This window comes from Lepidothrix coronata, unplaced genomic scaffold (assembly GCF_001604755.1).
Source record: "Lepidothrix coronata isolate B3197 unplaced genomic scaffold, Lepidothrix_coronata-1.0 Scaffold81, whole genome shotgun sequence".
Lineage (NCBI taxonomy): Eukaryota > Metazoa > Chordata > Aves > Passeriformes > Pipridae > Lepidothrix > Lepidothrix coronata.
In genome coordinates this window covers 964,794-979,540 of record NW_016690261.1, presented here as the reverse complement: position 1 = coordinate 979,540, position 14,747 = coordinate 964,794, and positions in this window count along the sequence as shown.

The window sequence follows — 14,747 nt, the reverse complement described above, 5'->3', positions numbered from 1 at the left end:
GATTTAACTGAAAGTAAATGTGTTGAATCTCTCTTTAAAAATTTTTCTCTGTAGTTGAGGAATCTATAGTAGTTGAAAAGTATTATTGTTAAAAAATATTTAAGAACATTAAATAAAATTAAAAAATAAAAGCACAAGATACTTTTTGTACAGTTATCTAATACAATTTTATATAGGCAAGCAAATAGGAATGAAATATTGACTTTTGTATCCAAACTGAATCTGTTGTAAATTATACTAAATATATTATCAATTAATGGCAACTGCAAAAAACAGGACTTATGTCATCTTAAGGGAATTGCTTAAGTAAAGTGATGCAGGCATTTATAGAAGAACGTAACAGCAAAAGTACATACCAAAGCCCAGATGAGAAAAGGATCCTTTACTTTTCTCAGTATCTAGAAAGTTAAGAGTCAGTTCAGAACATTGAGCTACTAGCTAACTATTATTTTAAGTTAGTATTAGACAACAAGCTTACAAAACTTTCATTTAAAAAAAACCAGTAAAATGGAACTTTTTTTATAAATATTGAATATTTTTATCCAAGTTGTAACTTTTTCTGTGAGCTTCAGTAAGAGCAATAAACTTAAATATAAATTCAAAAATTACCCAAGAAAGCAACAGTAACCTTTCTTATCACTACCTTTATTTTACAGTACAATATACTCTGCCACTCACCTTTTTATAAACAACTTGCTTTTAAAGTGTCTGCACATAATTTGGCATAATTTTTATGCAGTTCAGCACAATATGATTCAATTGGCAGTCTTTACTCTATGGAGATCATCTTAGCCTGAAACGTAATTACCACTAATCCCTGGAGTGTGTGGTCCTTCCAGGTCAAGGATAAAACCATTGGCATAATAAGCAAGAAACCTGAATAAATTACCAGTAGTTTGGTTTAGATTCTGTGTGGCTAAACAGGCATTAGTATCTTAAACTGTTGTTGCATTTTTATCTCTGAATTGCAAATTCTAAATTTATCAGAACTTACAAGTGTTTTAAAGAGTTTTAATTCAATAAGGATATGATACAATTGAAACAAAATTATTAAAACAAAACACCACAAAAAACAACTCAGCATGTGTTGGGACCAATGGCATAAAAATGCAATTCCTGTCAGGTCTGTAACACTGCCAGAAAAAAAAAAAAGGTAGCCAAAGAGCATAAAAAAAATAGAACTGTAACAGATCTCCAGTCACTGATTGTCTACTAGCATACTGTGGCGGTGTCAAAGAGTATGCAAAAGCTAAAGCAGTTTGAGATGATTCATTTAAACTAGTGCCAGACATATACAGTGTCCATATCTATGTCTAAATTACTTCACAAGGTTCTTTTGTTTGGGTGTACAGGTTCCTGGGATGTGATTAGTTTTCTCCGTTTTGGATTTCTGTATTATGAGCTGTGTTTTTCTGCATTATGAGCTGTGTTTTTCTGCAGAGGAGTCATTTTTTGCCTACAAGAATACACTTCAGGGACAGCATAAGACATAGTAACCTGGTTTTGTCCTTTTACTGTTGATTCTAAAGAAGATATTACTGTATATATACATACATATATACATATATATATATGAACAAAAATGACATATTAAAAGTAGTAAAAATACCTGGACTTAAATTTTCAAAACAAACAGACAATATTTTGAAATCCAATACTTTAGATTAATTTGTCCTGCTTGAAAATGTGATCTCTAAATTTACCCAAAGGCAAATCTTTCAACTATGTACTGGCCAGAAAAAAATATTTTTTTTGTTAATATTTTATGACTCTCTGAGAAAGCAATAAATTGGATGTGAAAATATAATTGTAAGAATAGTACAAGATCATTAAATTGAAGATATGCTTATTACATGTCCCTTGTTTTTGACTCATAAATGGAAACAGAAATAATCTTAAGGTATAGATGGGAATTTTTGCTAATTCTCCTATCCAGTGGTTCTCTTCAGTACAGACAAGACCCATCTTATTGTTGAGAAGCGGTATAGGACTGTTCAGTCATTTTACCAAACATTTTTTAAGTAAGCAGTGGACTCATCTCACCTAAAATTTTCTATCTCAGACATTCTCTTTCTAATGGGTCTGTTCTTTCTATCACTTTTGCCAGCACTAAAAACTTCACACATATTGCACTTTATCTCTTCACTCATTGTTCCAGATGCTGACTTTCAAGCACCTCTTTATATATTCTCTGGGGTAGTTGAGAGTTTAATCTTCTCATCACAGCCCAGTCAATGACTATGTACATCCTTCTTGCTAATGAAACAAGCTAATCTCCTCAGTACTCTCTATTTAAAATTCTGAAGACAAGCACGGGAAGAGAAGTAAGGAACTCTGACACTCCCTCCACTGATGCCCTTATAGCTTGATCAGGGAAGCTCCAGCATTTGATGTAGAAGCAGCCAGAGCCCATGAGAGATCATTGGAAAACATAATTCCGTTAAAGCCAATTTGTGTCACTTGAAATCACAGACACACTGGACCTTAAGAAGTGCACTTTTCAACATACGAGCTCTACATGTGAATGTAAGAGGATAAGAGATTGGCAAGGATTTCAAACATGATGACAGAAGAATATATTGCAACACAGTCTGTTAAGATTTTTGGGCTCTTATTGGCACATTTAAGAGTGAAGCAAGGACTGCTCTGAAGTGAACAGCAATCTTATTCCTATTGCACATAACAGAACATTAAACACACTGACTGCTTTCAGTGAGCAAGCTCACTTTGAACTCTCAGCAAATAAAGATGAGGATTTCAACAGGCATTTATGGAAATTGAAGAAAACACTGAAAGCCTAAAAACATTTAAACACAGTTTTAGGTACTGTCCTCTGAAAGAACAAGCTGAATGAGGAAACTAGTTCTTCAAATTATTGTCTGAACTGTAAGTAGGTTTACTGGTCTTCGGTGTGCTGAGACATGGCAGCAAAAATATGAGAGAATCTTGGTCCTAAAGAGGTTATAATGTAAACAAAGTGAGACAAAGGGAAAAATGTTAGAGAAAAGGAGGCTTCATCAGATCAGGAGTTTATATTTGTGAACCACAGAACCATAGTCTTCTGATTCCCTGGTTAGATCCTAGAATACAGTAATATTTCTAGCTGAATAATCAGAGACACATACAAAAGGTAGAAAGGGCAATATCTGGAAAGACTGATTCTCAAACAGGGCTTCTTAGACAGGAGTCAGGTATTAAAAGTTGAGATTTATTGAGAGGAAAAAAAAAAGGTGATGGATGTATCAAAACACTATTCATCTTCTAAGAAACCATATTCCTCATCTTAAACTTCACTATTTATGAGATTTTTGAATAAGCTCCCTAGCCCAAATTTTTACCTTATCACCAAAAACTTTTACTTCACAATTAACGTTCAGTGTGAGCTAAACCACTTTTGGTAAAAAGATAACATGATAATAAGTACTTCTTCATGGAAAAGCTACTTCAGAAATTGGATTTTCTACAAATTCAGTGTTTACCAGGATTCAGCATTAGGTATTCTGAAGACTGAACAAAGAAGGAACAACGATTATAATCTCACCAATAGCAAAATCAGAATTATTATCTGTATGTGGTTAAAAAACTCTTTTACATGTTGTATGGGTAATTTGGTATTCCTCTACTTTGTGCTAGCTCTGTGTCTTAGAAAACTTGCCAAGTAATGAAGTACTGGCATTTGCAAGAATGGCTGGATATCTGGCAAAGTGCATATGTTTGAAGAATTTGATGCAGCTTTAACTTGCAGATGCTGCTTATACAATCATTCTGCTGTGTTTGTAGGTCTCTGATGTATGCAAAAGACTGATTATAGTTTGGCACAGCTCCTAGTGGCTTAACCAGGGGGACATTTCCCTTAATCTCACCTGGCAGTGAAGTTGCAAATGAGCCACAATATTTGAGTCTTAGCAACAGTGGTTTGTAATCAGCGATTCCAATTATGGAATGAGGGAATACTAATTGACCACCAGCTGTCAGAGCAAATGGGCAAGAGAAAGTTATTAACTTTCTGTCTTGACCCTCAAAAATGTAATAGAACAGATAAAACAGGTAAAATTTCTTCTCTCTTGGAAATAAGAAAACAAGATTAAAATGGCCTTTCTTGTCTGGTGAAGAGAAGATTACAATTTAGTGTATCTAAGGAGATATTTGTGAGGGACTAAATGCAACCGTGGTAGGGCAAGAACCAACATCTCAAATCCTTTATTAACTATTAGATGTGAAAAGCCCTTTACTTGCATTTTGAATACAGTAACTTTACATAATCACATTCTTGATGGAAAAAATATATAAACATGTCAATAAATAATTAAGACAAAATGGAATATATCATCATGAATTTTCAAAATAACTTGCTCTGGTGTCTGAATCAAAAATACTCATTTGCTTTCTGCTATCTAGTTTTATGATCATCAATGAATCATCTCAGGGCCTTAAGTCTGTGGATAACATGAAACTTCTTTCATGTGGGACTGTTTGATTACTTGATTACTCCTAATCATTAGGAGTAATCATTTTGACTAATTTCAAGTTGTATCCACTTATGTTATATTACCTCATGGGATTTTTAGTTCCCACACCTTCTCTTCAGATAAGATCTCTACGAGGTGCCAAATACCTTTCCTGTGGTACACCAAAATATTTGTCCTCATAGAGGAAACTAAAAAATTGCCTCCTGAAGATATGGTTCTTACAAAGAAATTCAACCTACTAAGAATCAAATCCAAACAAATCCAAAATAAACAAACAAAAATGTTTCTCATTGTTAAAATAACTGAAAAAATTCAGTAGTTTTAACAACTGACATTAATTTGGTTTGACGTAAAATTAGCATTTAATGGTCCTGTTGGATAATTGCAGAAAGAATGATGATAACATTTTGAAAAAAGGAAATAGGAATGGCTAAACTTAATTGTTTCAATTGAAAAATTTCTTGTAAAGGAAAAAAAAAAAGCCTACCACCATTAAAAGTACTTTTTCTCTTTTAAAAACTTGCAACAAGTTACAGACTGTTCTATGATGTGTGGTGAAAAATAAATATTGAAAGAGAATATACAAATTGTTATTAAGCCCAAACAATGATAGCTATCTCTTCTCTATAAATAAAGGGGTTCAAATTGTGATTTGTGTTTATGACGCAGAAAGAAAAAGGTAAGAGTAGAAGGAAAAAGAGGTGAATACTTGATAATGTTATATTGTGGGAAAGACTAAAATATCATTTGGTATTGTTACTCTGCTTGGCAGTAAATGCAGTGGGTATTTGCATCCTCCAATGAACATACTTCTTTGGATAAATGTACAGCTAATCAAAATTAAGCAGGATATGTAGTCCCTCTTAAAAAAAGAAGTTGGTTAGAATCTAGGGAAATAGGACACAGTCAACTTACAGAGGGAAATTCAGCTTTTCCAAGTCTTAACAAGTTATTTTTCCGAATCTCTCTATTTTTTTTTAACAGCTTTTTCTTTGAAGCAGATAATGCCTCCTTTGACTTTAGCACTTCCTTCCCTTCCATTGGTTATAGTCCTTCATTTTCTTCTGTTTTATTTGAAAGTAATAAATCTCACAATACCAGTTACTGGTGTCACTTTTTGTTGTGTTTTGAGTTCAGTCATAGGTTGATAATAGTAACTATTACTTACACTAACTACAGTTTTTGTGTCTATGGTGGGTTGACCCTAGCTGGCCACCAGGTGTCCACCAAAGCCACTCTATCACTACCCTTCTTGGCTAGACAGGGGAGAGAAAATGTAACTAAAGGCTCTTGGCTCAAGATAAGGACAGGGAGAGATCACTCACCAGTTGCCATCATAGGCAAAACAGACTCGACTCAGGGAAATTACATTAATTTATTACCAATCAAATCAGAGTAGGATAATGAGAAATAAAATGAAATCTGAAAACACCTTCTGCCTACCCTTCCCTTCTTCCCAGACTCAACTTCACTTCCTGCTTCTCTACCTCCTTCTCTCAAGCAGTGCAGAGGGACAGGGCATGGAGGTTGTGGTCAGTTCATCACACGTTGCTTTTGCTGCTCCTTCCTCCTTCACCTGTTCCAGTGTGGGGTTGCTCCCGTGGGAGACAGTCCTTCATGAACTTCTCCATCGTGAATCCTTCCCAGACGCTGCAGTCCTCCATGAAAAGCTCCAGCATGGGTCTCTTACATGGGCTGCAATTCCTCAGAAACAGGCTACTCCAGTGTGGTTCCTTTCCATGGGGTCATAAATCCTGCCAGCAAACCTGCTTCAGCAAGGGCTCCTCTTTCCATGGTTCCACAGGTCCTGCCAGGAGCCTGCTCCAGGATGGGCTTTCCAGAGTCACAGTCTCCTTCAGGGCACATCTAGCTGCTTGTGTGTGGGGCCTTTCATGGGCTGCAGATGGATATCTGGTCCAATGTGGACCTCTATGGGCTTCAGAGGGACAGCCTGCCTCACTCTGCTATGGCACTTGGAGCACCTCCTCCCCCTCCTCCATCTTCACTGACCTTGGTGTCTGCACAGTTGCTTCTCTCCCACCTTCTCATTCTTGCTCCAGCTTTTGTTAAACATCAGATTTTTTCCCATTCTTAAATATGTTAGTAGCTAGTCTGTCCTGGACCCAGCTGGCATTGTCTCTTATTGGACAGAGGGGAAGCTTCTGGCATTTTTTCATGGAAGTGACTCCTGTAGTCTCTGCTGCTACTGAAATGTTGCCGTGTATACCCAATATGGTGGCCTACTGCATGAAAGAGACTACTCAGGGAAGAAACTAGATTGCTATCATCTGCACGAATCTAAACTCTGTATGAATACAAATGCACATAACTTGAATTGGAAACAAAGATCGTTCAAAAACCTAGGATGACAAAATTCTGAATAGGACTCGTAAATAATTAAAGTGGATTTAGACCTATATCTAATTTAAAAATTTATCTTTTATCTTTCAACATAATTTGTTATAACACTGAGCATTTACTAGTTAAAAAAGTGTATTTTTTAGACTTTGTGAGCTTTCAATAGTAATAGAGTATCAGGAACAGCAAAACAGCTGTTCTGTCCATTAAGCCATTACTGTTGCTATTTTCTTCTTGCTAATGCAGTTAATATTTTCTTAGTCATAATTTGCAAAACAGAGTTCTAGAAGCCTCAGGGTTCAGCTAACATATAGTATAATCCTTTCATTTAACATGGAGATTGCCCAGCTGAGAGGTAATGCAGTAAACATTTATAAAAATATTCCTGCTCAAATTTCTGTGAAATATGAATGAGTTTGGATCTCAGCCAACCATGTAGAATTGTAGACCAAATTCCCTAGAGTTTTAAGATTTCAGGAACAACTACTCTAGTTTTCATTATGCACTCAGGAAATAATTACTAGATTTGGATCTTTGTTTTGATTCCCTTGCATGTTAAGTTTGTTCTTGAGATACTGGTTGTCCAGTATATAGGAGGTAAAATGATGACAAAGGGAATGGACTACAAAACAGAGAATATAGACAGGCAAATTTATGAAGAAGAGTTAGGTAATTTCTCATTGAAATAGTTCAATAAATATGGTAAAATTATGCATATAAGATAATTTGGCTTTATTTTCAGAGAGTACAAGTTTCTCTGGCTTTCAGTTATGACAACAGCTTTCTTGAGTGATTCAGCATTCTGAAAGCCAAACCATATTTAGTTACTGGAATACAGATTTACATACAGGCTTTTGGGCACAGCATACAAAACCACATCTTGTAAGAACTCAGTAATCTCTATTTCTAGTCTTTGCAATTAACATTCTTTTTAATGCTGTATTTCTTACATTTTTATTTTACAGATAGTACATAACTGGGGCTAGGATTGAATTAATTTCAACTATCATTATGAAACTGACTGAAATGCCTAAATGAGATCATAGATATTTCTCAAACTGGGAAAAGCTTCCTTTTTTCACATTAATAACAGAGGCCTTTAATAAGAAAATGCAAGATGTAGAACAAAATGGTAGATAATGCAACTGGTTTTATTCTTCCCTTTCTCCTTTCTAATCATACCTAAACCAAATGATATATTTAGTATGTGCTGTTGTCAATAGCTGAGAAATCTGTGGTTGTTCTTCTAAGCTGGCATGCTTATATTATTTATGTATGAGTATCTCTCTTCTGACAATGTATAAGGCTTGATTAAGACATAATTTAATGAATAAAAACTCCACAGAAATAAAAAATTGAAACAGTCTTTATATAAACAGCAGAATTCTACGCACAGGCCAGATGGGGCTGTTGAATTCTGCTGAATTCTGGATTGAGATGTGGGAGGGGGGCTTGAACTCAGGAATTCGATTTTAGGGGTCTCAAATTAGGACAAAAATGTGGCTTGATATCATATGGAGCTGTGACTACTGACTGCCTGACAAAGTAGATTCCAAACCTTTACTCTCATTAGTGATTCAAGCAGCACAAGAAGCCCAGGTTGTAAGTCAAAAACCAGAAAAAAATCTTGTAAGAAATATAGAAATTCAGTAGAAAACAAAAGATGCTTCCATGCTTTCTTCAGAAAGCTCCATGCTATGTCATTGAACTAATTCTTTTGTCTATCTTACAATCCAAAAGCTGAGAAATATGAACATTCTTCTTCTGCTCCATTCTTGACTGAACACAGAGGATCTTTTATCTTCCAGAGCTAGACCTTTTACAGTCTTAAACAAGAAACTAAATGCCCTTGAAATCTATGACATCACATGAAAACAGCAGACACAAGTTTTGTCTCTCAGAAGCATGTAGATAATAAAACTGGTTTTGAAGTAAGAAGGATTGACAAGCACAAAAAAGGAGGGAAAACTGTCCTGAGTGGAACAAATCAATATATATTTTAAAATATAAAATTATCCTTACATCTATATAGAGATAAAATAAGTAACAGAGGAATAGAAACAAACAAGTTGTTTTCTACAAACAGTATTTGGTAATTACTGGATAAATTTAATGCCTATTTTTGCATGAGAAACCTTCGATGGAGTGAAATTCCACCAATATATTTTGTATGTATTAAAATTCTTAAAGGATTTTGCTTGTATTAGAGGATGATTATATAAAAATTTTTCCAATGGATGTCTGCACTAAAACAAAAATCACTATTCCTTGCTACATAGTTTGATTCCATTTTTTTTCTCTAAATATGAATATATTATGAGTCTTTACAGTATCATATGAGAAAGTAAGACTCCTTTCTGGGAAAAGTCTCTTGGGATCTAAGGTAGCAGCAGTTTGATATCCGTAGAATAGCAGCACATTGGTTATCTATGAACACAGTTTCAGATAGCTCAGTTTCCCAGTTCACTCTTGGATTCTAACCCCTTAATTACATAAGTCTCATAAATGTTCATTAATTCCAAAGATGATAATCAGAACAAATTAGTTAGTTTCTTCCAAAAAAAACACAAAACCAAAACCAGATATGGTTGTCACATAGTTAAAATCAATCTCCCAAAAAGCCTTTGGCATCCTTCTTTGCCATAATATCTTCCAAAATTCTGTGGACTTTGCAAAGTCAAATATCCCACTACTTCCTCATGTCAAACTCAAAGGCATGCAATGAAACAAATCAACATCATTTTACCAAACTACAACTTTTGTGGGTTGTAACACTTTCCACACATTATTTAAAACAATTAAAACAATTAGAAAGCACTATTATAGTATAGGATCACTATGTTATTATAGAGACTTGACACTAGCTCTAGGAAGAGTAGTTGCCAATGTATATATAAATAGTGCTGCATAAATTGAGGACACATTTGACACAATCTGTTAGTACAAATGTGAGACAGGGAGACGTACTTGTTGTCCAGGCAATTAACAGCTATCTTGTGCCCTGATACATAAAGACATGATAGATCATGTCTTCTTAGTCAAGTAGACTTGAAGACTCATGTTTTACCCCATGACACCAGCCTTATTTGCAGTAACCGCATTTTTACTGTGTGACCTAAAACCTTCTCTGATTAGCTGACAGATTCTTAACCAGGTACCAGTGCAGAAAGGTTGTTGAAGAGTTGCCAATGATGAGGTTGTTGCTCATCACTGTAATTTGACATCAAACGGGAGATACTCTGAATTAGGTTGATACTCAGCATTCCAGATAGTTATAATTCCACTGTGTTAATTTGTTGCATCCACCAACAACACCGGGCATAGAATTTTGTGCAACAATGCCATGGTTCCACTGCAGAGGGTTAATTAGCAGATTACAAAATTATCTTGCCAGTTATGAAGTGCTGAACAGGTATAAAGCTACTCTGTTATTATGCAAAATTATTCCATGGAGTAAGGCCTCAGGCAAACACTCATTCACATTATCTTGCTTTCAGTTGATGCTCTTGGGCTTCTCTTGGCAAACCTGAGTTTTTCTGGCCCAGTTTTCAGTTCTTCCTGGTGCTGCTGCTCCCCTTTATGAGCATACATACACTTTCCCCAACAGCAGACCCATCTAGTTTTCCATTTAGAGAGTGTGTTTTCATGGCTGTACACTTGCTAGGCTCAGATCTTTCTCTGACAGGACTCCAGCATTGTCTGTGTCGTTACTTCAGCCTGGTCAAGAATGTAATGCAGAGAGTGGATGTTTAGTTCATATAGGAAGCATGTTGTGAGGCAGAGGCCTTGAGACTCTTGATATATGGGGCAAGGCTGTGATCATCTCTAGGTCATTTGAGATACTTAACTGTTCATTCATTTGCTTTCTCTGACCATTCAAATGAGCTCAGTCCAAGCAAATGTTTTAATAGAAACAGCTAACCTCAAAATATTGGCCTGGACTCTACTCCAAGACTGATCCATTGCTCCATTATTTAACAGCATAGAAGCATTCAGCATGAAAAACATACTCTGTTTCCTATCAATAAATACTTTGATCTCTAATGGATCCCAGAAGAGATGTAGGAATTAAGAAAGGACAAGTAGCCTCTATGCAGGGAACCATCTTCTAAAATAAAAAAAATATGTCATCTGTTGCTTTGTATAGACTGGAAAAATGTTCAAGGTCTGGACTATTGATCTTTGATGAACATACAGAAATGCAATTGAAATGAGTAGACATTCTTGGGCAGCTTAAGAATCCCATTCAAACTATGAGGTATTGAATTACATCCTAAATTGGAGTGCAGATGTAATCCTTTGAATACAATGGGAGTTCTGTTTAGGAAAAGAATATTCCTCTGTGTGTGTTGTTCCTCTGTGTGTTAAGAGCACATCATCTGCTCTCAAACAGAAAGTAGAATCCAGATCATTATGAGAGAAAATAATCAAATATGAAAAAACTATGACCACAATCTTTTTTCCGTGTTACTCCTTGGCTATATGAATTTCCCCTCTCGCTGCAGCTAGTTCTGACACATTTCCTTTTATGTGCCTCTGTAAATCTCTGCTTCTCCCATCCAATTCTTCCAGACTTATTAGACTCAACCCAAATGACAATGATGTTTGACAAAGCAAAATCTGACTTAAAGCAGATCAGATTTGACACAAAGAGATTTTATTCAATTTCTGCTCCAAAAATAAGGCTTGGTCTCTAAAGCCTCTATCAGCAAATCTTGGTTTCTATTATCTTCTTTCTCTCTAAATTGCATCTTCTCTACATTTTCTCAACCAGAGGACTTATCATATGTCAAACAGTCTTGCCTTCACACCTAAGAGTGTGTAAAATTGCGCTTCTTAGTGCAGTGAAACAGTTGTCTCTAGATACTTCTTTATTTTTCACTGTCCCTTTACAAATTACAATCCTGCAACTAACTGTTTTCAAAGCACAAAGTACAGTAACAGTTTTGGGACACATTGGTCAAGAATTGTGAGATCAGTAGAAAAGGTGGTTTAAATGACTTGTAATGGTAAGGATCAGTAACTCAGTTGAGGACTGTCTGTAGGAGCTGTTCTGAGGGGGGCTAGGTTATTTCTTCTTTCCTCCATCAAGAACCCTGCTCTATCCCAGGAAGTTTACAAGCATGAGTTACATTACCAACAGGAAGACTTCTTTCTCAGTGCTTCAACCAGTGAGAAAGAACAGCAAAAAATCAGTCTCATCCAAGAAGAAGGAGCTAATGATTACAATCTTTGAATGACAGTTAAAAAGGGAACATTTTCTTTCTAGCGAATGTGGAACTAATAATTTTGTGTGTATGTTCAAAAAATGAAGTATTTGTCATAGCAAATGATAGTGTTGGAAGGGAAAGTTAAACAAGGCATAAGTAATTATGGATAGAGCAAGTCAAGAAAGGGCATCTGAGATCATGAGAAGTTACACACGTGTTGTGGAGCTTTAGTGTTATCAACAGGCTGTTGCACTTGGGTAATTTTCATTGCTGAGAGGACCACTGTCAAAGGTACTATCAAAAGTAGTTTTAATGTGATGTAAAAGTACCACTTAACAAAGTTTGATGTCAAGCTTTGCTCCTATTATTGTACAATACAATCATTTGAACACCGTCAAATTGTTCAAATTTGAACAATATTGTTCAATCATTTGAACAATATCAAAACTATCAAGACAAATCAAAGTTATGAAGACACAAATCTGTTACCAGGGCACAAATCAAAGTAACCCTGTTACAAAGTTATACATGATACTGGTCACTTACCGAAAATCTTCTGCCATTAAAAGATCTCTCTGCCTTAAGGATTGACTTTGAGAGGTGTCCCAGCTCAAGGGAAGATCCTTGTCATAAATGCAGTCTGCAAGAGACCTCAAAGAAGGCTCACTGAGGCAGTCATATTTATTGAATAAAGTGATTGGCTTGTAGTCAAATGGAAAACGTATGGGTGAGACTCCTTGTACCCACAACTTTCTTTGTTGTGAAACTGAAAAATGAGTCTTAGAAGATCCATCCACTGCTCATGAGTTAATTGCATGACCAGCATTCTAAGTTCATGTGCATCGATGTTATGTCACTCTGCTCCTTTGTGGGTTTTCAGAGAACAAGTTTGAACAAGAGAAGTTCTAGGCCTGGCTATGGCTCAGGCCCTTACCTATTTTGAAGCCTGAACCAAGTTATGGCTAGTTTGGTTAAGGGTTCAAGTGTATCTGTCACAAAGGTTATAGCTTGTGCTGAAAGCTTATGCAGTGAGCTGGAGCAGAAAGCAGAGTCAAGCATCAAGAGGCCTATATTTATGAGCTAATATTTCAAAATTAGCAAATAGATACTTTTCTATTTGAACAGCCTGAGATGATCAGAAATTTTGTATAATTAACTCACCATTGATTTTTTTATACTTTGGATTCTCTCCCAGTTCAGGGGCTTTTACAGTCAAACTCTTATTATGGTCTAAGGGATAAAACTGAAGTTATGGATCCAGAAATTTACTTTTGCCTAATTAAATTTTTAAATTAGTACAGAAAATTCTCATTGATAATACCTTTGAAAGAGTTACACAAGAAAAGTGGCTAACACCAACACCCCTTCCCTGGTGGGAAGCCTATCTGTCTGTGTTCTTGGGCTCTGCCTCCTCAGGACAGGGTGCTGGCTGCCACAGTGAGGGTCAACTCTCTGCAGTCCCTGCCAGTGGGGTGCTTACTGTAGGTGCAGCCCTATTGGACCCAGGACCCATCTTGGGACTTAGTGCATGTTTGTCTCTTGCCCTGGAGGTTCTTTCTGGGGGCCCCATGAGGAGTCAAAAGGTGGTCCCTCACCCCCTGACACAAATGGATGTTTCCCCTACTCTGGGTTTGCCAGAGTCGCAGCTGGTCAGTAGCCATTGGCAGCTCCCCATGAATAGCAAGGTGGAAGAATGAGCTCCAAACACCTCCAGCTGGCTCCAGATAACCAATATCCATCCCACAGATGTGAATATCTCTCCCTGCGACAGACATGCCCTGCCTTACTTTACATTTTTTTGAACTAGAAAGGGCAGAAATCTGACTTGCTGGGTACTGACCAAGTGAATAAGCTGCAGTGGGCAGTGGTTGCTAGTGACCATGGCTATATGGGAGCTTCCTACTCTCAGTCTTCTGCTTTCTCTCTCTATCTGCTCTCACAGACTCTGTGCACGATCCTGAAGACAAACATGATCCTCACAAGGGAATCTGATAAATCTCAGGCTTGGAAGAATAAGTCCTCATTCTTAGTCTTGACTAGGCAAATACATCTTCCCCATCTGCTTCTAGCTGCATAACTACCAACTAAAGAGGCCCTGTTAATAACCAGGGCTGTCAGTGACTCAGGGGAATGACACAGTCAGCTCACTGACTCACTCGTGGGGTTTAGTGCCAGTAGTGTACTGCCCTGCTTGCAGGCAAAAGTTGTAGAAAATGCAAGCATCTTGCCAGTTCCCTGGTTTTGATGGTCATAAGGACAGCAGAATATTTATAACAGCCTCCAACTCAGCATAAAAATACTCTTTCTGCTGCTGGAATACTGTTTTAGAAAAAACAGAAGGAAAAAACTAGCAATTAAACCCTTTTCAAAGGAGAAGGTCAGAGAAAGAACATGTTTTCCCTAAGACCTATTGAACAAGTACATTATGAACTTTCATGACTTTATATGTTCCTTCGAGTAGTCCAGAGGCAGGGCTTCCCAGAACATACATATAACCACAGTAAAGTATCCTAAACTAATTGGCAGTGGAGTAGTAGACACTGCAGTTGTTAACATAGAAAATTCTGCACTAATGGTCCTTTAATATTCAGAGGTCTTCTGTTTCGTGTGTCCCTTATCAAATAGAGAGTTGTTAGACATGTATGCCCATAAACACAGTCCACTGTTATATGCTGTAAGTCTCTATCAATGCTGATCCTCTCCAGTTTTA